We start from the raw sequence: 23,407 nt of genomic DNA, 5'->3' as shown, positions 1-23,407 counted from the left end.
TCTTTAACAGAAAGATGCTAGGAACACATGGGAAAAATAGAATTCAACTAGGCCACTCAAATAGTTATTGTTATTTATTTCTTCTTTTATTGGGTACTTACTATTTTCTTAGTCTAATGATTTCCACTGAAGGCTCCAGGACAAAATAAGACATGGTTTCTGCTGTCAAAGAGCTCATGTTTAAGTAAGAATCATGCACCTCATGAGGAGATAGTAGAAGACTCTGAAATTCCCAGTGAGTGGAATAATCATTTCTGAGGAGGGAGAGGTTGGAATAGATAGGAAGAATACCATGCTGGAGACAGAATTTCAGATGGGGATGAAAATATTGCTAAGATTTTGATAAATACCAATGATCAAGTCTTTATCCTTTAAACTGTAGCTAGAAAGTATTATTTAAAATATGCTTACCCTTTGTAGTTGTCTAATTCTGGCAGATTATTGAGCCTTGTTTTCCTCCACTATTAAATGGGAATAATATTGTTAGCTTTATATATCTTTGATAATATATGAATGATCAAAGAGGACATAAATGAATCTTCCTGGCAAAATGTTGGCATATAGTAAGTATTTCAACAGAAGCTCTTTGATTCCATATGTGATTTAATTTTTAAAGAAAATTAAAAGCCAATTGATGCCAAAATAGAAATAAGGTAAATAGTCAGACTTAAATACATCATTTGGGTTATAAATTCACAAGAGGTATCGCTGAAATGATTGCCTCATCTGTGGAATGTGTCTGTGTGCACATGTGTGCTTGTATATGTGTATATGTATGTGTGTCCATGCATGTGGCTGTGGATGCAAATCAGCTCTAAAGGCAATGGAAAGAGAGATATTCTAGAACTGTTTTGACAGTCAGTCGACTAGCATGGTAGGATGTGAGAGGGTAGGGAGGGCTAAGAAACTGTGTGGTACTAACTCTTAATTTTACACATGAAGAAACTGCAACCCAAAGACAGGAAGAAATGGATTGCTCCATGACACACAATTAGATAGGCATGCGGTGTGGATTAGAACCCTGGTGAACTCACCCCTAGAAAAATATTCTTTCTACCTCTTCAAGACCCTAAGGTATCTCCTATGAAGGATAATACTGATTATATATTCTGGCCTGTTTTCTGAGTAGTTAGTCTCATTTCTTAATCTTTGTGTACCCTTTTGAAAACCTTTCCTCTCCTCTGGGTCTTATTCTCACTCATTTATTTCTCTAAAACACAGGAATCTCCCCACATTCTAGTCTCTGCTCATCTGAGCTTGAAGACCTTACTTTCTCTGATAGTTATATTGCCAGCTGCCTTGACATGGCAGACAAGCATCCTGATCTGGCCTGAGCCTTGTTTTGCCACCAGTCCTGATTAGTCTTCAAGTGACTTCCCTGTCATCAGGAACTATCCAATTACAAAGTACCCCATGTCCTTATAAATTAAAATGATGATGTTTGATGTTTCCTCATTTGAACTGCTTTTGTGCTGTCAGAGGGAGTAAGGCCTGCATAAAACCCTCCTTTTGACTGGGATGTCTGCCTGCTTTGCAAGCCCAAGGACCCTTTAATTAATGCCAATGAAAAACTTAAAAGCAAAGGCAGAAACAAACAATATCAATAATAATAATAATAATAATAATAATAATAATAATAATAAATGGGTTTCTTCTAGTCCAGAGAAGCCAGAGGGAAGGGCATGTCAGCAACTTACACTGTGATGTATTGTGGGAATGCAACCGCCCACCCCCGAGCAGCAGCACATACCAATTATAAATATAAAACATGCTTCACTGACTGCTGCAAAGGCGGCCTGGCAAAATTGAATGGCAAAATTACTGTCCGCCCATGTTATACTTTTCTATAATCTCATCATAATTAAAAGTTTTTGGGATGCTGTGCTTCCCCTAACCCTTTGTTGGTCTCCTTAGAATATTTTGTGGTTTAGGATTCAAACTGTCAGGACTGGGTTACTGTAGTATAATGGTGACATGAGCCAGAAAGGACCAAAAAAGTCATGTTCAAAAATGCTGGCAAAATATGGAGGAAGATGCGCAGGCAGGAAATCAAAGTTGAGAGTGTGTGGGGAAAGGCTTGGCTCCCAGAGAGGATATCAGGTAATGTGTGAGCATCAGGACAACAGAAATGGGGTCCCTAAGAGTTACAGGATAAAATAGGCAGAGTGAATAATCAGCCTCAGCATTTAGAGACAGAGACGGTTAAATGGGCAAAGGCAGAAGCAGGTGCCTAGAAGGCTTTAGAGCTTTTTATATACGAAGCTAGACTTCAGAGCTGACACTAGGAAAGTGGGGGTCTAGAAAGAAGAGTATAAGTGCCAATGCCATGCTAAGGTGTGACAAGCTAAAAATGTTAATACTAGAACACCAGAGTAAGCTGCCATTTGCCGTCTAGTGCCATATTTTCTTTCTAATCTAGTGATGAAATCGCTATCTCGAAAAGATAATCTGCACTCCCATGTTCACTGAAGAATTATTTACAATAGTCAAGACATGAAAGCAATCTAAGTGTCCATTGATGAGTGAATGGATAAAGAAAATGTGGTATATATACACAAAGGAATATTATTCAGCTATAAAAATACAGAAACCTTTCCATTTATGAGACATGGATGGAACTTAAGGGCATTATGCTAATTGAATTAAGACAAAGAAAGAAAATACTGTATGATTTCATTTGTATGTGGAATCTAAAAACACTGAACTCGAAGAAACAGAATAGAATGGTTGTTGCTAGGGGCTGAAGGGTTGGGGAATTGGGGACACATTGGTCAAGGGTATAAATTTTCAGTTACAAGATGAATAATTTCCAGGAGGTTCTAATGTACAGCATGGGGACTATAATCAATATTTTATTATATACTTGGAAGTTTCTATGACAGTAGAGCCTTAATATTCTCATCATAGTGGCAACAATAACAAAATGTCAATTATGTAAGGTGAGGGATGTGGTAACTACACTTATTGTGATAAACATTTTGATATCTATCAATCATATCTATTATCTATCTAATCACCACATTGTACACGTTAAATTTACACGTTATGTGTCAACTGTATCTCAATAAAGCTGGAATAAGAAAACATAATCAAACCTGGAAAATAAACCCAGAACACGTACAACAAACGTGTAGCCTCCACACTTTGAGTTTGATACTCAATATGTATCCATTAGACCAAAGGAAATAACGGCAATATAAATATCTTTGCTAATATTTTATAATTTCTGAGAGAAATGTATTGAAATTTCCCACACCTCTAATGATGTATCTGTCAATTTCTCGAGAATTATAAAATTTTTGCTTCAGATCTTTTTAGGCTCTTTTAGAGAACACGTGTGAATTTAGAATTGTTATATATCTTCCTGGTGAATTAAATATTTTTGAATCTTTTATCATTGAATTGTGACCAACTTTATTTCTAATAATCTTTGTCTTGAAGTCTGTTGACTTCAATATTGTATCAATATTGCTACATCAGCTTTCTTTTGGTTAGTAACTTCTGGACACATCCCTCTTTTCCCCCTTATATCATCTTTCAAACTTTCTATATCCTTATCAAGGTGTATCTTTTGAAAATAGTCAATAACTAGATTTAGTGTTTATAAAAAAAATGCTGTCTGGCAGTCCTTGCATTTTTTTTGCTGTTGTTGAAGTAGGCTTCCTGCCCAGCACAAAGCCCAATCCAGGGCTTAAACTCATGACCCTGAGATCAAGACCTGAGCTGAGACCAAGAGTCAGATGCTTAACCAACTGAGCCATTCAGGCACCCCAATCCTTGCCTTTTGAGAATTTAGTGTACCTAAATTTACTGTGATTACTGATAAATCTGGACTTACTTATATCATCTGATCATGGCTTCTATTTGCCTTGCCTTTTCTTCAGTTTTTCCTTCTTTCTTGCTTTCTGTTGATTTTTTCCCCTTTTCCCCTTTATTAGGTCATTTTTTCATTATATTTATAAACTATTTTTCTGGTGTGTATGCATGTGTATGAGTGTACACATGTGGTTACAGTAACTATTTGAACATGCATTTGTAACAAAGTCTGATGACTAAAATGTTTGCCCACTTCCTAAATAATACAAGGGTCTCAGAATATTTTAAATATGATCAACCTTCCTGAACTAATATTCCATTGTTTCATTGTTGTCCAGCATCTTAGTTTTAGCCAGTTTTCCCTCCAAGTAGATATGTTAATTATATTATAAAGTTAATAGGTTTTTTTTTAGCTTTACGCCCATATGTTCCCCTCTGTATTCATCAGTCTTTTCTTGCATTTCATCCCTTCCATCAGGGGTAATTTTCTTCTGGCCTGAAATACAGCAAATCATCTTTTTGGTGTAGCCTACGAAGTTTTTGTCAGTGAAGGGAGATGAGCCTGGAGTTTCCTCTGTCTGACAGTTTTTAAACAACAAATTCAATCTCTTTAATGGATAGAGATATGTCACCATTGGGTCAAGTATTCTATAAAATTCAGTTATATCAAGTTGGTTGATAATGTTGTTCATGTCTTCTATATCCTTACTGATTTTTGGCCTGCTTGTTCTAGTTGATACGGAGAGAGAAGTATTAAACTCTCTAGCTTTAATTGTAGATTCATTTATTACCTTATGCATGGGAGAGGAACTGGTTTTGTCAGACTTATTTTCTCCATGTCTGATTCACCATTAGCACTGAGTCTTCTCTTTGTGTCTGAGACTCACAGAGAGAGGGTCATTCTGGATATTCTTATCCTGCCCCCTCCTCATAAACTACTGTTATTTGTTACTCAGTTCTTGCTAGCCTGGTTGGAAGCAGGAGGAGCAGGTAGGAATTCTCTGTTGTCCTGGACCAGCCTCAGTATTAGGCAGATGCTTTGTCCCTGGGTCTCATGTGTGGGGCTTTCTCCATGACTCTGCTTCTCTCTCAGTGGTGTGGAATCTCTAGTGTTCTGGAAACATGTTTTCTTGTCCCCCCTCTCTTCCCCAGAAATAGAGGGTTTTTTTTTTTCTGTTTTCTTCCCCTAGCCATGATGCATGTTCACTTGTACCTTGAGAGTTACAGGGTCTTACGCTATTCTCCTAGCAGCTTAAGCCTTTTGTCCTGTAGGAAAGACACAGGAGCCAAATCTAGGTGGGACTTTTTGCCTTTCCTGCAGTTGGTGCTGCTCTCCCTTCCAGGCCTGCACCACATCAGTGGGGGGGGGGGGGGGGGGAGGGGGGGAGAAGGGGGCTTCCTCTACTCTCTTACCATCTTTTTTTCTCCCATCTTTCTTGTGAGTTAAGCATCTGACTTTGGCCTAGGTCATGATTTCGCCCTTCCCAAGTTTGAGCCCCGTGTCAGGCTTTGTGCTGACAGCTCAGAGCCTGGAGCCTGTTTCAGATTCAGTGTCTCCCTCCCTCTCTCTGCCCCTCTCCCCCTCTTTCTCTCAAAAATAAATAAACATTAAAAAAAAAAGCCTGAAAACAAGTACTCATTTTCTTTGTGTCTGAGGCTTCCGGTGTTTCCATATTCTCATGCTATGCCATACTTAGCCTTTTGCAATAGTTGCAGATGTTAGCTGAGTACTTCCTACCAGCTTGTATGATGCTCAGCACCTGCCCCAGATGCATAAGTGCTGGTGCCCTGCTCTTCTTGGATACTTCTCCTTTCCATGGGTTTCAGGCTATGCTAGCCCTGAAACCTTAGCTCTCCAATGGCTTCAAGAAAAATTTTATTTTCATAGTTTACTCAGCTTTTCTTGTTCTAAAGGTGAGAATGATTTTTTTTGAGCTTTCTACATCCTACACAGATGCCAACTATTTATTTTTATTGTTGTCTAGTTTGCTAACCTACTTTTTATGGTCTGTTCCCTGAAGATATTTTCAAGAGCTTTTAATATTTTTAGATATAGATATAGTAAACACAGTTATTTGATAGTATTTGTGCAATATTTATAAAACATGACATCTTTGTAACTATATTTTTATTGTCTGTTGTTTCTGCCAGTTTGCAAACATATTCGTTTGTTTCTTGTTTATACTGACTGTGGGCTGGTCATTTTCCTTGAAAATTTATTTGTAGGATGAAGATATTTTCCTCCAGAAAAAGTTCATATTTATTTTACTACTTTTTAAGTACTAAAATTGACTTGGGATTGAACTGACTCTCTCTCCTTTCTGTCTCTCATTCATTTCCCCTCTTTTCTCTGGTTCTCCTTGATAACAAGGCAATTATCCCCCAGCTTTAGGAAGGTAAGCTGTCAGGATCAAACACTCCAGAAAGTCTCATTCATACTGACACATCAAGACACAGGAATATGAGACACTCGTATCCAAAGAATAAATTTTTTATGATAAAATATCATACCCTCACTGCATATTATTAAAGGAAATAGCCTGTGGAAGACTGGGAGACAAAAAGGGTCTCTTACAAGGGACCCTCCAGTCTGTGATATTAACCATCTCTCTTACACAGACAAGTAACAGCTGGCCCAGAAGACCAATTCCTGCAATGTAGGCTATAGACAGAAGACAGCTCGATGCTGGATCAACAACTTGCTAAGTGGTCTAAGAAATGGAGGGTAGAAACCTGGGCTAGGGACAGCATTATCACTTTGGGCACTAGGCTGGGAGTTTCAATTGGCTGGAATGCATTCTATAGAAAAGGTCATTGAGACTTGGCCTGAGTCCAGCTTCCTGGAGCCAATCAGTGGTTTCCTGGGCTTTTCTGCATGCTGGTTACTGAAGCCTTTTTTTCACTAAGCATACTCTCCATATTCTCCACAGGCCTTCAGCAAAGAACAAATGTTGATCTTACAAATTTTTTTTGACATAAAAATCTATAGCTCTATAGCTTTCCCTAAAGCAAGACAGAGTTCAGAGTTTATCAAAATCGATAAAATTTAAGGAAAAGAATATCATTACAGCTTGGCAAATCAGGAACATAAATAAGGGTCAGCTTTCCCCATTTCCTACCTTCTAGTAGATGAGAACTTCAAGGCCTGAAATTATATTTTTGTTGCTCAGACTTGAAGACTCCAGTATTGGTCTTTGAAATTCACATCTTGGCTTTGTTTCAATTTGTTAAGATCATGAAACAAAAGAAGAGATTTTTCTCTTGTATTCCTTCAGGGGACTCTGCCTACTTGTATAGCAGCAAAACAGGCAAATAGTTCTCAGGAAATTCACCCCTGAAAGCTGTAATGTAACCCTAGCCTCATGCTAACCCTGGGCTACAGGCTTAGATGATAAAAAAGTAGTGTAAATATGATTCTTATTTAATCAGAAGGGGTTGTTCAGTCTAGAAGAGACTTAGGTAGCTTACCAAATTATGCAAAATGGTGAGAAATAAAGAGAAATTAGGTGAGAAGAGAGAAGGAAGGAAGTAAATGGATCCAAACACCCCACAGATGCTTCCTATGAGTTGGCCACCAATTTGGTTATTAAACATTTAGTCTCCCTTAAAAAGGAAAATCTGATGAATTACACAAATTATATAGTGTCATATCAAGTAAAATTAGATGGACTGTTAGGGAGACCCAGAACTCTCCTAATACTAACACCAGCTAGGAATGTCTCTCATGGAGCACCATGAAGAAGACTCTTGGTAAAAAAATAAACAGCACTTTTTCAAAAGTGATGGGTGGTGACACAGTACATAATCCTTGGAGACTTTTCTCGTGGATCCCTTCAGCATTGACCGATGACACTATATGAAAGTACAATCTATATATGTAATACCATAAGGGAACAAAAAGTATATAATGGGAATTCCAGGCATGTAGGAGTATTTCTGAGTCTTGGGAGATTATAGAATGAATTCATGGAAGACATGTTGTTGAAGATGGATATTTGGATAAAGTAAATGATAATGTTGGAAATCAATATCCTGTACATATTTGAAGTCTTCTAAATGTATCAAGCAAATGCATGGCAGACACAGGAAATAAGTTCTCCCAATAACTCTAAGTTCCTTGAGAGCAAGTGTGGTAAGATTTTGTATCCGTGACATATATCTAGGACATAGTTAATGCTTGACCAGTAGGAGTCATTGAATTAGAGACAGTAGGAGGCAGAAATGCACATGGCTGGCACAAACAACAGTGAGGAGACTGGCCTGGCTGAAAAGGAGGACTTTTGTTGCAGAAACTTTCACACATCTCTTCTTCCAAGAGGCTTTTCTTGACCACACATCTTCCAACTGAGCCAGTTACTTCTCCAAGGAGCTGTCTCTCTGCTTGCCATAGGCTCCTACAAGGGATTTCCCCATAGATTGTGACTATTTGCTTACTGGTCTCCTCCATTGCCAGATGAGGAGTTCCTTGGGTACAAGGCTCAGAATTTTACACTGTTGTATCCCAAGTCTAAATACTCAAAGTAGTGAATTGAATTAATAGGAATATTGGGTCTGATCACTGGATAGTCCAAAGGAGCTTTAACTCCATCCCACAGGAAGACTTTGTTCTACAGAAAAAACAATTAAGTCCCTTGAAAAACTGAGTTAAATAGAAAACTTTTCTAGGAATATTTATTGCAAGAATGCAGGCCTGAAACAATGAGGGCCAGAATCATAGTAAACAAACACAAAACTAAAACAGTTGTCTCAGTAGGTAATTTTTTACATCCATATAGATCACGGAGATAAAAAACAGTTTGAGAGGAAGTTTTGGTTAAACTATATTTCTTCCTTTCCTTATACACACATAAAAAATTACTTTCACCAATCTAAACATGAATGCTCTTACATGTATTCACATATCTTTAATATCTTTTGGGGAAAACTATAAAAACAGCATTAATAAGACAGCACTAAAAGCTGCTATGAGGTTTGTCTGTTTTGAAGGAAGTAAGGATAAAAGGGAAGTCACATCTCTGAGACACTGAAAAAATTGGACTTTTTCGTACTCCAACACTAGTGTTGGGAAGTCACTTAACATTTCTGTGTCTATTTCCTTATTCATTAAAGGCAGAACATAAAACAATAATAATTTCTATACCTTAGTCATGGGGCCACTGAGGGCAGGGACCTAGTCATACGCCCTGACACTAAGCACAATGTAGATGATCAATAAATATTTGTCCAAAGAATGGATAAATTATATACTGAATAGTATAAGGTCAGGGCAAGGAATTGACATTATAAAAAATAAAACCACCTACATTTGTGCCATTCCATTTGGAACTTCAGCCACAAAGAGAGAGGCAGTTTTTGCTCATGTCCTGGCATTTGCTGGAACATGGTTAGTTGTGAGGCAGGGACAGAGGGCACTGGTGATGGAGAAATGGTGAGACAATTTAATCCTTTAGCTGGGTGCCTTGGGAGATGTCTACAGAGCCTGGTCATTTCTGTAGAGGATTCTGGATTCCACCCAGCTTGCCAGAGGCCTCATGTCAACAGCCAGAATTAATGTGTGTCTAATTTTAACTCAAGTGGAACAGACATTTATTTTGGGAAGACAGGAGCTTTTTGAGAATGCCTGCAATTGCCCGTGAGCGGGGTCAGAACTGAATTTCTTGATCATCTTCCTTAGCTGGTGGGAAGATTTTATTGAACTTTCACCTGGCTATGATATGATCTCTCCCTCTAACTTTCTAAAGAATGATCAGGAGAATTTATTTTTAACTCTCCAAGATGCCTTACCTGTTGCATACTTCCTGGAGTCCATCTGGTTTAGCCTTCATATATGTCTGAAGGAATGTTCTAGCAGTAACCTTTGATGGCATTTCCCCTCACCCTCCAGGGTACAGCAGCTGTAATGAGAGGAAGGATCACCAGACTGAGAGTTAGAAAGACCAGGAATCCATTCTCTGATCCTTCACTTATCAGAAGCATAACCTAAGGCACCTCAGGCATGAGACTTGTTAGGAGCCTCCATTTATTCTTTTATAAAATATATATTTATGTAAAATAATATTGCTTTTTTTTTGACTCCATAAATATGCCTGGAGCTTATGTTGTTCATCTTACACCTAAACCTTTCAAGACATATGTGAATTATTATTCTTGGAATCTCTGAGGCTGATTCCACAGTCATTCTTTAAATCTTTTTATACTGCTTTAGAAGGGAATTGGTATGGGGGAAAAAAAAGAGATAAAGGAAATTTCCCAAGAATGCCTTCAAAATAGGGTTGCTTCTATTTAGAAGCCAGTGATATCAGTAAAGACCCAAAGTAGGACACAATAACTCCTTGGCAGAATGCTACTGGCATATTACTCCCAGCAGGATGAGTACAGATGGGTGTTTTCTCAAAACCAAGTGCTATTGTAGAGGTACTTGCAGGGTCATGGGGCAACTTATTCCATTCAAATTAAGAAACATGTGCTGGAATCTTCTGTATGCCTGAGCATATGGTATATGTTACAAGAATAACTAGAAGAAATGGTCCTTGCTCTGAAGCAGTTCACAGTTTACTGTGGGTATATGATACAGACACAAGAAGTATTCAGAGAACAATGATGCATAGTGTATAATAAAATCTAAGTGGAATGCAACCCAAGTAGGGTGGCAGAAAAAGCAATGGAATGTCTGAAATGTCAGCTCAGGTTCTACTAGCTCTGTCAACTTCAAAAAAAACCACTGGTTTTCCTAGGCCTCATTAGTTCATCTTTTAAATAAAAGATGGCATAGTGTAGCCATTAAGTGTGGAACCCCACCAACAGGTATGGGGGGCACAACCTTCTCAGGTTCCTAAAGCTGCCAACCTCCCTCTTGTCAAGGCCAGGTGGGCACATTCAGTTTTCTACTGATCAATCATTTTGGCCCCTGTCTTCCTTCCCTCCATGGGCCCAGAGGACATATTTCACCTAGCAAACCTTCAGTGACAGCTGACAAAACCTGTCTTCACCAAATACTGAGATGTCTCTAACAGAGAAAGCTGTCCTCAAAAATGGGATGGCCTTGGACTCTATCACTGCCTCACAAGGAGGCACCTGTGCCACTGGCAGCAGGACACTGTGTTCACACCCTAGGATTTGGCTAATGTGCCGTCTTCATTAAATCCCATAGGGATTCGAGTGAACACCTGAGTGATCTGACCCCAGCCCAGGAGGCTTAATGAGTCAGTGGTTTTAATCATGAGGCTCTTGGTGAAGAAAACTGTTACTTACTTTGGGACTCATTCTCTGGATCCCGTTTTCTCCTGCGTGAGCCTCGATCGCTGCCCTGGCGGACGCCTCAGGTGCAGCTGTGTAGCAGCCGAAGGAAGGAACCACCTCCATCCTAGGGGAACCTTGCTCAGCCCCGGGCATGAGGAGCGGGGCGTGATTGGACTACGAGAGGGTCACGGGGGCTGGAGAGCTGGAGGAGGTCCCGGAGGGGACGCGACTGGCTGACCCGGGATCTGGACCCTTGCAAGCAGAGGCTCCTCACCTCCTCACCCTCTCCCGGAGGTCGGAATGTACGTTCTGCCCGCCGGCCCTCCGCGGAGCCATTTCCAGCGCGCAGGGAGCGATCGCGTGGTGCTCAGATCCTCTGGACGCATGCGCGCAGTTACCCAGTCCTGCCTCGTGTGAGAGCCTAGACCTTGCGGTGGGGAGGTGAGTGTCCTGCGGTGCCTGGAGGAGCGAGTCTCCTGGGTGAGTTCCGGGCTCCAGAACCCGCCACAGGCTCCTTGGCTGCGGGCTCGTCCTCTCTCTAAGCCCTCCTCGCCCTCCTTCCAAGTACGGGGATGCAGTTTGCAACCAACACTGAAAGAACACGTGGCAGGCGGGGCTTCCTCAAGGCCAGGGTAGGTGTAGCCTGTGTGAGAGAGCAAGTGAGCAAGTTCCCTTTCTTGGAGTAGAAACTTCTTGTTAGGAGAGCCATGAACAGGGCGTGAGTATTCCGGGAGTATTTAGGTATGAAAACCAGTTATGAGAGGGTCACTGTCGCTACAGAGATTGTGCAGGTGGTGGGCGTTACCATCGTGTCTCCACATTGCAGAGAAGCGAGACGTCCAAATGACCCCTGAAGTTCTGAGGCTAATGTCTATTCCTCCAGAAGAAATGACACTTCCGGTGCAAACGTGCTGCATGCTTTCCTAATGAGATGACTGATGTCACTCCATTCCCATCTCTTGTAGGGAGTCTGCCTTTCCTCTCTGGCAGCTTTTAGATATTATTCTTCCCTTGAGTTTCCGAAATGTTACAGCTATGTGTCCAGGTATGTTGTCGTTGGCAGTTCTCCCCAGGTTTTCAGGTCCGTACAAACCAAGACTCACGTCTCCCCTTCCTCTTAGTTTGGGGACATTTTTCTGCATTATTTCTGTAAATATTCTCTTTTCCCCATCTTTTTTTTTTTTTTTTTTTTTTTCCTGATTGCAGTTTCTGGAACTCAGATGGATTTGGAATTTCTGGATCAAGTTTTCCTATCACTTAATATTTGTCTTACATTTTTCTATCTCCTTGCCATCTGTCTGTGTGAATTCAACTTTATATTAGCTGTTTGGTTAGACCTTCATCTGTCTTTTTTTTTTTTTTCTTGCCATTATATTTTTCATTTTAAAAATCCAGTTCCTTGTCATAGTCACTTACTCTTGTTTCATAATCTCCTGTTTTGGTTTCATAGCTTTTTGGGGGAATATGATCATCTTCCTGAGAAAAATTTAAATATTTTAAGAGGTTTTCAGATTACTCTGTTTCTCTGATTTCTTTTATAGTATTAGCTTCCCTCTAATAATTGGTGGCTGTTGATTAAATGCTTATCATTAAGAAAATTTTTCCACATGACTATCCCACACAAATTTGCATTATCCATGAGACTCTCTTTGTGGGATGGCAAAGTAGCAGGTATCTGTCCTCATTATCACCATGGCAGTGACTTTTCCTGTCATTCTGTGTTTCTCTTTTATAGATGTGTTTCTTGTTCTTGAATTTGGCTTTGCAGTAATTTATTTATTTTTATACATGTGATGATTTGGTACAAGAAGTATATATATTTATAAAGTGCCCAGTCCACTTTCTTAAAATCAGAAATCCAGAACTGCCTGTTTCTCAGGTCTCTTATAGGTCTGAAATTCTATAATTATTTAACTTCCCTTTGGTATATAATTGTATATTGAAAAACATTGTATAGGTTTTAAGTCTTTGTTTTTCATTTCTTTTTTATTTTTTTTTTAATTTTTTTCAACGTTTTTATTTATTTTTGGGACAGAGAGAGACAGAGCATGAACGGGGGAGGGGCAGAGAGAGAGGGAGACACAGAATCGGAAACAGGCTCCAGGCTGTGAGCCATCAGCCCAGGGCCTGATGCGGGGCTCGCGGGGCTCGAACTCACGGACCGCGAGATCGTGACCTGGCTGAAGTCGGACACTTAACCGACTGCGCCACCCAGGCGCCCCATTTCATTTCTTAAAAAGGTCAAGTCAGTGTTTGCCAAGCAAAACAGAATCTGTAGTAAAATATTACAAGACACTGAATTTTTGTTTCTTTGTGTTTTCACTTTACTTCTGTTTATTTCCAAACAAAACTAAAGCCATGTTTAATTTTTTCATATGATCTAGAACTGTACTATCCAATATGATAGCCACTAAGTACATGTGGCTATTTAAATTTAACTTAATTAAAATGAATAAAAAACTAAAAATTCTGTTTCTCAGCACTAGCCACATTTCAAGTCCTCAGTAGCCATATGTGGATAGTGGTTACCATATAGTACAGCACAAATATAGAACATTTTCATCATCACAGAAATTTCTTTTAGACAGCATATTGATTTAAATCATTGAGGTTCCAGGGATATAAACAGAATTTGTCTTTACAAATATATGTATTTATATTTATGTGGTTGTGTGATTTCACATATAACGTTGAGTTTCTTTGCTGAATGATATTGAGTATGACTAGCAAAGCACCAAGAATATAGTTCTTTAATATATTGAATATATTTATTTAGATCCTTTAGCTAAAAACTTATCCATATGAATAGGCTGTGAGTTCCTCACTGGTAGAATTCCAACTGGAGTGGTCCCAACTCTATTGCTGTCTATGGCTTGTACCTCCCTGTCCTTATAGATAAGGAATCAGGATTGATCACAGTAATGTAACAGACCTATATATTCCATCTTTCAGGAGAAACAACAACTACATCTTGTAACCATTTTTGTCTGAATAATAAAACTGCTTCCATCTTCCATAAAGATAATGTGTTAGTGTTCTAGGGCTTCCAGAACAAAATAACAGACTGGGTGGCTTAAATCACAGACATATATTTTCTCACAGTTCTTGGAGCTAGAAATCCAAGATTAAGGTGCTGGCAGGGTTGGTTTCTTCTGAGGCCTCTCTCCTTGACTTGCAGATGGCCTCTTCACCTGGTCTTTTCTCTACGTGTGCACATCCGTGCTGTCTCTATGTCCAAATTGCCTCTTCTTATGAGGACACCAATCATATTGAATTAGGGGCCACACTAACAGCCTCATTTTCACTTAAGCACCTATTTAATGGCCCCATCTCCAAATATAGTTATATACAGTACTGGGGTCAGAGCTTCAACAAATGAATTTTGAAGGAACATAATGCAGCGCATAACAGATAACGTCTATAGAATTGAAAAAAATATATAGTCAATTCCTCGTATACTAGGAGGCTAGGAGTTCTGTTAAATTTAATTCTTTGTGTACTTGGAGGACAAGTAGAAATTCCCAGTGGTCTTACCGCATTATTTCCTTATAACTGAAGTCTGTTGTGTATCAGTACTTGTTTTTCCCCACTAATGAGGAGGCATCAGAGTCTGGGAGTAAATATTTCTTCTAAAATAATAGAGAAGGTTAGAGAGTCATCTTGGAATTGTCATTGAACTTCTTTGAATCCCCATGTCCTCCACTATAAAATAGAAATATCATAACTGCTTTATGATGCTGTTTTCTGAGGCAATGCCTGTGGAAACTGCCTGGCACAAATCCCATTTCATTGCCCATGCCCAGAAATATCTGTTGGAAGCAGAGGAGGCTGAGTCTGTGTTGACTTCCAGACAACCTATACTTAAAAAAAATTTCTTCATCTATAATGTTTTTCTTCCACTTTCTGATAAAATTAAAATGTTCAGTCAATGTCATGAGATCCAGTAGTTAAATATTCTAGTTAGATGAACTTTAGCCTATTAAGGTTTAACAAAACCGTAGGAGAATTTGGATGAAATACATAGAAAACATTTTTCTCTTCACCAGAAGATTGGTGGTGATCCCTGCACGCAATTCTTGGGGAATCATCTAGTTGGAAACGGCCACTATTCCTGGCAGTCTTGGGAGAGTCCCTGTGCTCTTACAATCCATCTGGGAGTTTCCTGGAAGAGTTTGCTCCATTATATGTCTTCTTGACTAATTACGTCACTCCAAGAAATAACGGAGAAAAGAACACAAATACTTTTGAATCAAAAGGAAACGGGAGCCAACCTCCCACCCAGTGGAAATATCCTTTCTCCTGCACCTTCAGCCTCCCTTGGACAATTGTCAGCATATTAAGCTTGCTGTCTGACAAGAAGCATCTTCCTCTTCTCAGATCTAATTGTTAAGAATTCCTAATATATAGTGAAAAAACAAAAACAAAAACAAAAACAAAACAAAAACCTTCCTGCCTAGCAATTCTAATCCTAGAAGCAATTTCAACACCTCCCAGCCTAGTCTTAAAAAAAAGCCACATATATGGTCTAGAAAGAGAACAAACTCATTGATTTAGTGACAGCATTCACATTTCACTGGCAGTAGTTTTAAAATGCTGCTCTGAGGACCATCCCTGCAGTTCAAGTTTGCCCGTTGTGAATTGAGTCATTAAAGGTGTGTGGGTGAGTGGGTGATGCCAACCTCATGGAGAGTTGGCTGAATGATTAATGGCCTTGCCTTCTGATTTTAGAGGTTCCCATTAATTACAAGGGATTGAGTCTTTTTTGTGAAGATTCTGTTACAGCTTCTCTTGCCACCTCCTCACTTCCTTTTAAAGTGAGTAAGATGAGTATTTTTAATTTTAAAGTGTGGAAATCATTTCTTGTCATTTCCTTTTGGAACTTTCTGGACCAAATCACCCTAAAAACACATTTCTTAATCTTATAATATCTGAACAGTTCTGGAAAAAGAAGGAAACTGGTAAAGGTGCCAATGAATGTACTTCTCCAGCTTTGTCTGTGACGTCATTACCTTTATCATGGGGAATTTTAAGGACAGCATTTATAGATATCTTAGCAAAACAAGAATGTCAGTATCACCAGAATCATTAAAATGTTGAAGAAGCTTTCATTTGCCATCATTGTCTCTTTACCGTGGTTGAAGGGTTCTATATGAGAGCATGGTGTGGAGTGGAACTGACCCCAAAATATGGACCAGGAAATCTGGGTTTGAATCCTGGCTCTGAAATGAACTGGTTGTGTTGCATATAACTTTTACTGGCCTCAGTTTTCTCATCAGAAATAACAAATGGAAAATATAGATAAAATAATGTGAAGAACATGTAAAAGTCTATGTAATTATTAGTTAAATTCTTATTTAACACCCACCCATTTCTTGTCTTACTACCCTTTATGATTCCCAGATTTTAGCCATTCTGTGCAAAATTGAGGTTGTCCTTTTGGATAAACTTTCAAGGTCAGCAGCAAACTGACCAATGGAATTGGAAAGTACCATAGTGAGGTGAAAATAATTTGGAGTCATACATTCCAGGATTCAAATTCTAGGTTTATTTGCCCATGTAATCTTAAATAAGCTACTTTACTTTCTTGATTTCATCTCTAAAATGGTAATATGCAATTTATTTAATAGGATTATTATAAGGATAAGAAAGATAATATATATATAAAGTAAGTGCCTGGCACCTAGCAGGTACTCTTTAAATATTATAAATACATAAACATCTCTCCTCCCTCCCTCATCCCTCTCTCCTTTCCTTTCTTCATTCCATAAAAATCACTCAATCTCCAACCACCCAGTATGGAACATGTGACAGGGGATTGAGGAGGTGGAGTAAATAGTAGACTTGGCTGGATCCAGAGTCAGCAGGGCAAGAAAACAATTTACCATGATCTTGCCCATCTGTTACAGGGTGAGAATTCTGTGAGGAATTTAATATCTTCTTTCATCACAAATCCTGATGGGTCCTCCTTACAATACAGTAGAGGAGCAGCAGATAGGGCAAGGAAAGATCTTTGATCTTAAATATTTCTATAATTGCTCTCCTACAATATCTCATTTCCTAGGCCTGGACACCCTAAAAGTTGCATTTTTGACTTATAATTCACATAGCAAATGAGGGAATCTCAGATTCTGTTTGCATGAAACCAAACTGAGGGTTCCCTTACTGTCAAAATCAAGCTACTTGGAACCTCTTCCCAGTAATACTTCTCTAGTATGAGTAGGTCACAAATACTCAAGTCCATTCCTGCCAATCTAACAAGCCAAGTGGAAGTTGATCCTGGTGGCCATTAATCTCAGAGTGCACTGGAGTGGACTGGGTGAGGTCCTAATTATGCTTGCATCTAAAAGGTTCTGATCAGACCAGAAGCAGCCCAAGGTAATGTAAAGAACTCTGCAGGGTAAGTTCAGAGACAAGGATGCTAGTCCAGACTCCACCAGGACTTGTTTGGGACCTCAGGCAAGTCTTTTGAGCTTTCAAGGACTGATTCCTCATCTTTAAAATGTGGATAACGATCATTATATCTCTTTGCCTCACAATGCTATGATGAAGATTAACATAGATTATAGGTGATTATAGGTGTGAAAGTGTTGTGTAAAAACAAAACACTATTATTATCTTTAATAATAGTCTTCTGAAGTCTTGCCATAGCTGTCCTGGGGCTCTAATCTATGGGAGCACTTTATAATGAGGTCTTCTGGGAATTTCACTAACCAAATTTCCTTGGATGCCATTCAAATTGGACCAGAATCATAGTATTAGAGAGTGTTAGAGCTGGAAGGGATAGTAACACATCTAGTTCAACCCTCTCATTTCACAGATGAAAAAAAAAAAAAAAAAAAAAAAGGAGTCCTAGATAGAAAGAGGGACTTGCCTCAGGTCACCAGCTACAAAGTAGAAGGGTTGGTGTAAGAGCCCATTGGCTCTTTACACTCCATACACCGAATTTTACTTTTCCATGGAGAGAGCTTAAAGCAAATCCACTTTTCTCCTTAATCGCTGCCACAGCTATATCTTGACCCCTTCTCATTTCTCATCTGAAGTCTTAACACTAGTTCCTCCTAGCTTGCAATTTACCTGTGCAACTTCATTCTACTTATGTCCACTGGGAGCTTTTTGAAGTATGGATCTGTGTATAATACACATGCATACCTATAAACACACTATTTAATTCCTTTAATCCTTTCCATTACCTTCAATATAAAATTAAAGTTTCTTCAAAATAGGGAATACGTGGGGTGCCTGGGTGGCTCAGTCAGTTGATTGTCAACTTTGGCTCAGGTCACGATATCACAGCTTGTGAGTTCAAGCCCACATCAGGCTCTGTTCTAACAGCTCAGAGCCTGGAGCCTGCTTCAGATTCTGTGTCTCTGTCTCTTTCTGCCCTCCCCTGCTCATGCTATGTCTGTCTATCTGTCTCTCTCTCTCTCTCTGAAAAGTAAATAAATTAAAAAATAAAAATAAAATAGGGAATATGCTATCCCAGGATCAACCATCCTTTTACCTTACCTCCAAACTCACTTTCATGTGGACTTAACATTCTAGACCTCCTAACTTATTTGCCATTAGATAGATGTTCTGTGCTCTCTGCTTCTTCCTTCACCTTGAGAGTGATCTTCCCTCTACCTAGAGCTCTGTTTCCCCCTTTCTTAATATGGCAAATCCCTCCTAGATACCCATCATGTAAACTTCCCCTCCACTTCCATGCCCCCAGTTGTAAGTGCTTTATTCTCACCCAGACAAACCTTTATTGTAGCATTTCCACATCATGGGAACGGGGAGGCAGAGATTGGGGCTGGTGCAACTGACCTTTAAGTCTGTGCCAATCCCAAGATTCTATCATTCTATGCAATCACTGAGGAATGAAGCTTCAGGGAAGACTGTTTATGTAGAAGTAGGGATTTGAAGGATAAGGGGGTTTGGAAAAAAGGGAGAAAAAAAGATATATCAATTTTTACGTGTTTGTATATTATTTTATAAGGCACTTAAAGGTGTCTGTTATCTACATTATATTATTATTCCTTATAGGCAGAGCTCAGGTATTTTTAATTTTTTTTTAAAATTTTTTTTTCAACGTTTATTTATTTTTGGGACAGAGAGAGACAGAGCATGAACGGGGGAGGGGCAGAGAGAGGGAGACACAGAATCGGAAACAGGCTCCAGGCTCTGAGCCATCAGCCCAGAGCCTGACGCGGGGCTCGAACTCCCGGACCGCGAGATCGTGACCTGGCTGAAGTCAGACGCCCAACCGACTGCACCACCCAGGCGCCCCGGGTATTTCTAATTCTTGACTCTTGCTCTCTCCCTGTCCCCACACATCATGCCCAAACAGGGCTTTAGATGAAGAAATGTGGTGGCACAATTTGGCATATTTGTCTTAGAATATTGCAAAGAAAAATTGCTACCCTGTCATTTCTGTGATCAAATGATTCCATTGTCGTCTCTCTCCTTTTCCTTCTCCCTCCTCCTCTTCTTTTAGGTAGCATCTCAGGGGAACTAGTAGGAAGGATGAAGGGGAACTCTTCCAAGTTACTCAGAAGGAACTGTTTAGCTATCACTAGTGACCCCATTTATCTTAGACAAAGTGAAAAAAAACTATTCTAAAAATAGGATTCAGTAATTATAGCACAACCCCACAGATTTTTAATTTCTTCAGTATTCTAAAACATTATTATTAGATGTCATAAAAACCTATGAAGCAGGTGGAGACCAATGTTATTATAGCTATTTTCCAGATAGAGAAACCGAGTCTAAGTGGGGTTAAGTAGCATGTCTGATTGGAAATGCTAGGATTGGAATCTAGGGCCCTGACTGTCCATTCTGTGATCACCATGGCCAAAGTTCTGCCACAGATGGAGAGGGCTGAGCCTCTGTTCTGACCACCTCTGGTGAGGGGGGATCCTCCTCCCTAAATAGTACAAGATATTTGAGCACCTGACACTTTGACACTGGACAAATGAGGTTGATAGAAGTTAGTTTGTAATATACACTCACAATCTGGGATTGGAGAGAGGGGAGAGGACATTGCACACAATGCGGGGCCACATGGGAGTGGTGCCTAGGATAGAGTGAATAAGCAGAGGCACAGGGAAGCAAGACTTGTTGTAACAAGAGGGTGAGGTGACCTCTGATTCCCAAAGGAGGATATGCTTGGCTCCTTTGAATAAGTCTTCAGTCTGTGAGGGAGATGAATCCACTGGGTTAAGAGCTGAAGATGGTGTAGTTGGTCCAGCTAATAGGGAAGCTAGCTGGGTGGCCGCTTTGCTATCAGATGGGGGAGTATATTTGGAGAGAGAAAAAGAACTCACAGTTGGGCTTTTTTGGCTTCATGGGGCCCAAATATACCAAGGCAGCACATGAAATTTTAGGTCTTAACAAAATTTTAGGTCCCATAGCTCCCCTTCCCTGAACACGCTGCATCTGCTTTGCAGAAAATACCCTTATTCATTGGCATTTCCATTAGGGCTTTCACCAAGATTTCCTTTCTCACACAAATGACAGTTCGTAAAAGAATTCTGTCAAGGAGCTGGCCTGTCCCTTGATGGCCTGGTAGATAAGGAGGCCTGACATTAATTTATTTGCCTAATGAATAACATGGTAAAATCTTGGTTTGATAAGTGCACCGCTTACACCAAGGTCTTTCATTCACATTCAGCTTCGTAAAATGGACATCCCTGTAGAAACTAATTGAATCTTGTTGGTATCTGGGATAATGAACAATGTCAGCACATTTCAGAGATTAAAGACCCACACCAAAGGGATGTGGCAGCAGAAGAGATTAGCTGTGCTTCCTGGAGACATCAGTTGAAGCAGCATGGTCTCCTGTGGTTGGACCATGTTCCCCACTGCAGGCACCAAGATAACCATAACACCCTCTGGTTTTTCCTTCCTAAAAGCCTACACACTTGTATCTGAAGATTTCATTGAAAGCCCCTGACTTCAAAGAATGTTCATGTTCAATGACCTGCACAACAGCTCACAGGAGAATATTATAGCTGGATTTCCAAACAGGTTTCCAGTTATTATTAGGGTTGGGTTTTGGCTCCTACTCCAAATCTCCTAATGATTATCGAGAGTATAACCAGTGGGGCTAGATGGAAACATTAGATGTCTGTGTCCTCTCTTCCTATGGATGTTGCCTTGTCACTAAACTTGCAAAGACTAGCATCATTGCAGTGGCCCCATTAACTTGCACCTGAGAACATATAGTTTCCTCTGTTTTTGTCTTTGCTACACTATAATGGGCAAATAGGATTTTGGACTTATGCAGCAATGGGAAAGGGAAAGCCTAAGGAAACCATGACTTAATGTCCAATTAAATGCTTCTTATCCCTGCCTGTGCATGAGAATGATCTATAGGATAATCTCTATACATATACGGGAAACTGTGCTCCTTCTATTTCTGCTAAATCAAAATAACCAGGGCAGAGGCTATGCACCTGACTTCACATGTGATTTACATGTGATTCTCATGCACAGCCAGGCTTGAGAAACCCTCATACCTTTTACATAGAGAGGATTATGCATGACTACACATCCAGGAGAGCCATGATTTCAGATCAGAGAATCCATAAACTGGAGCAGAGCAAATGGGTCCAGAAGAGAGAAAGCAAAGATGTTACCAGGAAAGTAAGTTGGCATAGTTACCAGGAAAAGAAGTCACCAGGAAAGAAAACTAAATCCAAAATCAAGCAATACAAGAGCAGCTATAATGAGGAGGCTGATATGAATGGCTTTAAATGGGAACATGGGTATGAACTTGGTTTATATGCCACATTTGGTGGAACCAGGGCTCACTGAGGTTGTTGCTAGATGGTAGATTTAGACAGATTCTGATTCCAAGCAAGCCCAAGGGTGGGAGGGGTGAAAGGATGGGGTTGTCAGAATAAGTTCTATAAGGTGACACATAGATTCCAAAAAAATAAATTTAAGAATTAATGCATGTATAGGGGCACTTGGGTGGCTCAGTTGGTTAAGCATCTGACTCTCGGTTTTAGCTCAGGTCATGATCTCACGGTTTCGTGAGAGTGACTGACAGTGCAGAGCCTGCTTGGGATTCTCTGTCTCCCTTTCTGTCTGTCCCTCCCCCACTCATGCTGTCTCTGCCTCTCTCAAAATAAATAAATTAATTAAAAAAAAGAATTAATGCATATATGTACATGTGTATACAACATCCATCCATCCTACAAAGTACTTTTGGCACAATTAGCTACTTTTATTAGTAAATAACTTATGGCAAAATTTTACTAGCTGGCAAAATTTTATGGCAGAATTTACTAGGATACCAAGAGGTAAAAACCACTGTACTGTAATTAAATTCGTCATTGAACTTAAAATCTGGCTTCGAAGGCAAAACTCATTCATATTGATTATTCTAAAGTCAGAAGAAATCAGGATGGGTTGAATTCTTCTCTTAATAAACCTCCACATGCTCCTACACTCTGGAGATAACCAAATGACTTCTAGTTTTCTAACATGCCAGGCAGTTTCACATCTTCTTGCTTTTACTGGTGTGCCCCCCTCTGTTTGAACTAATCCTAACCCACCAGTGCCTTTGCCTCATTTAAGACCCAACTTCAGTGTCAGTCCTTCTTGCAGTCTTTTCCCCACTTCACCTGTCTTCAGAGAACTACACCTCCTCATTTACAAGTCTGTCTGCCTTTTTGAATGAGCGCTTTGGTTATGACTTGTTACAGGGTTCACCATTGAACCATGTCTTGATTTTTACTTGTTTCCTGGGGGTTGCCTTCTTTATGGTTTTGCAAGCAGATGGGAAAGAAACACACAATGCTTAAAACAATATATTTTTGTTTCAATTGATGTAAATGTGCATTGTATAGCAGAAATGTTGAGAAGTGTCAAGGCCATTTCATAGTCCGTGGGAAGAAAAACTAGGATTGTAGTGAATGAATGGCAGGCAAAGGACTTTGACTGCATTCATCTTTTGAAGCAAGCCCCATAACTATCTCATTGTCTTGAAAGCAGGTATTTGTACATGACTACTTTCTGACTTTAATGGTGTATGACAATATAGATTTAGTTAATATTTATTGAGAACTCACTGTACCAGGAGAAGTTCTAGATGTTTTTACCCATTTTAGCCCACATCATCCACACAATAGTACTATGAGATAGGTCTTTTTGCAGCTGAAGATGCTGAGGTTCAAAGCAACATAGCCAAGAAAAAGCAGAGATGGGTTTTAAACCTAGGTTTTCTGGATCTGGAGCCTATTAACTTAACCATTATGTTGATTTTAAGTGGTAAATCTGGGAAAATCCTGGGCAAATTGGAGCACGTTGGTCACTCTAGCTATGCTCCAGGATCAGGGCAATTGCAGTGCCGTCTTGAGGGCTA

The 23,407-nt window shown here is 39.7% G+C and overlaps 1 protein-coding gene across 2 annotated transcripts in view; it reads left to right on the top strand.

The window, feature by feature from the left end:
• Window positions 1–11,469: 11,469 nt before the first annotated feature.
• LOC121032985 (urea transporter 2-like) overlaps window positions 11,470–23,407 on the top strand; it is a 469,683-nt gene continuing 457,745 nt past the window's right edge. The window contains exon 1 of one of the 2 annotated variants that reach the window (XM_040478945.1): window positions 11,470–11,535. The gene's annotated coding sequence lies outside the window, so the exon portion shown is untranslated. The remainder of the gene's footprint in view (window positions 11,536–23,407) is intronic. The other variant, XM_040478944.1, reaches the window with a different exon arrangement.

This window comes from Herpailurus yagouaroundi, unplaced genomic scaffold, assembly GCF_014898765.1.
Source record: "Herpailurus yagouaroundi ecotype Mexico unplaced genomic scaffold, PumYag 142, whole genome shotgun sequence".
In the NCBI taxonomy this organism is placed as follows: Eukaryota; Metazoa; Chordata; class Mammalia; order Carnivora; family Felidae; genus Herpailurus; species Herpailurus yagouaroundi.
Note: the sequence above shows the minus strand (reverse complement) of the source record. Positions and strands in the feature narration are given on the sequence as shown.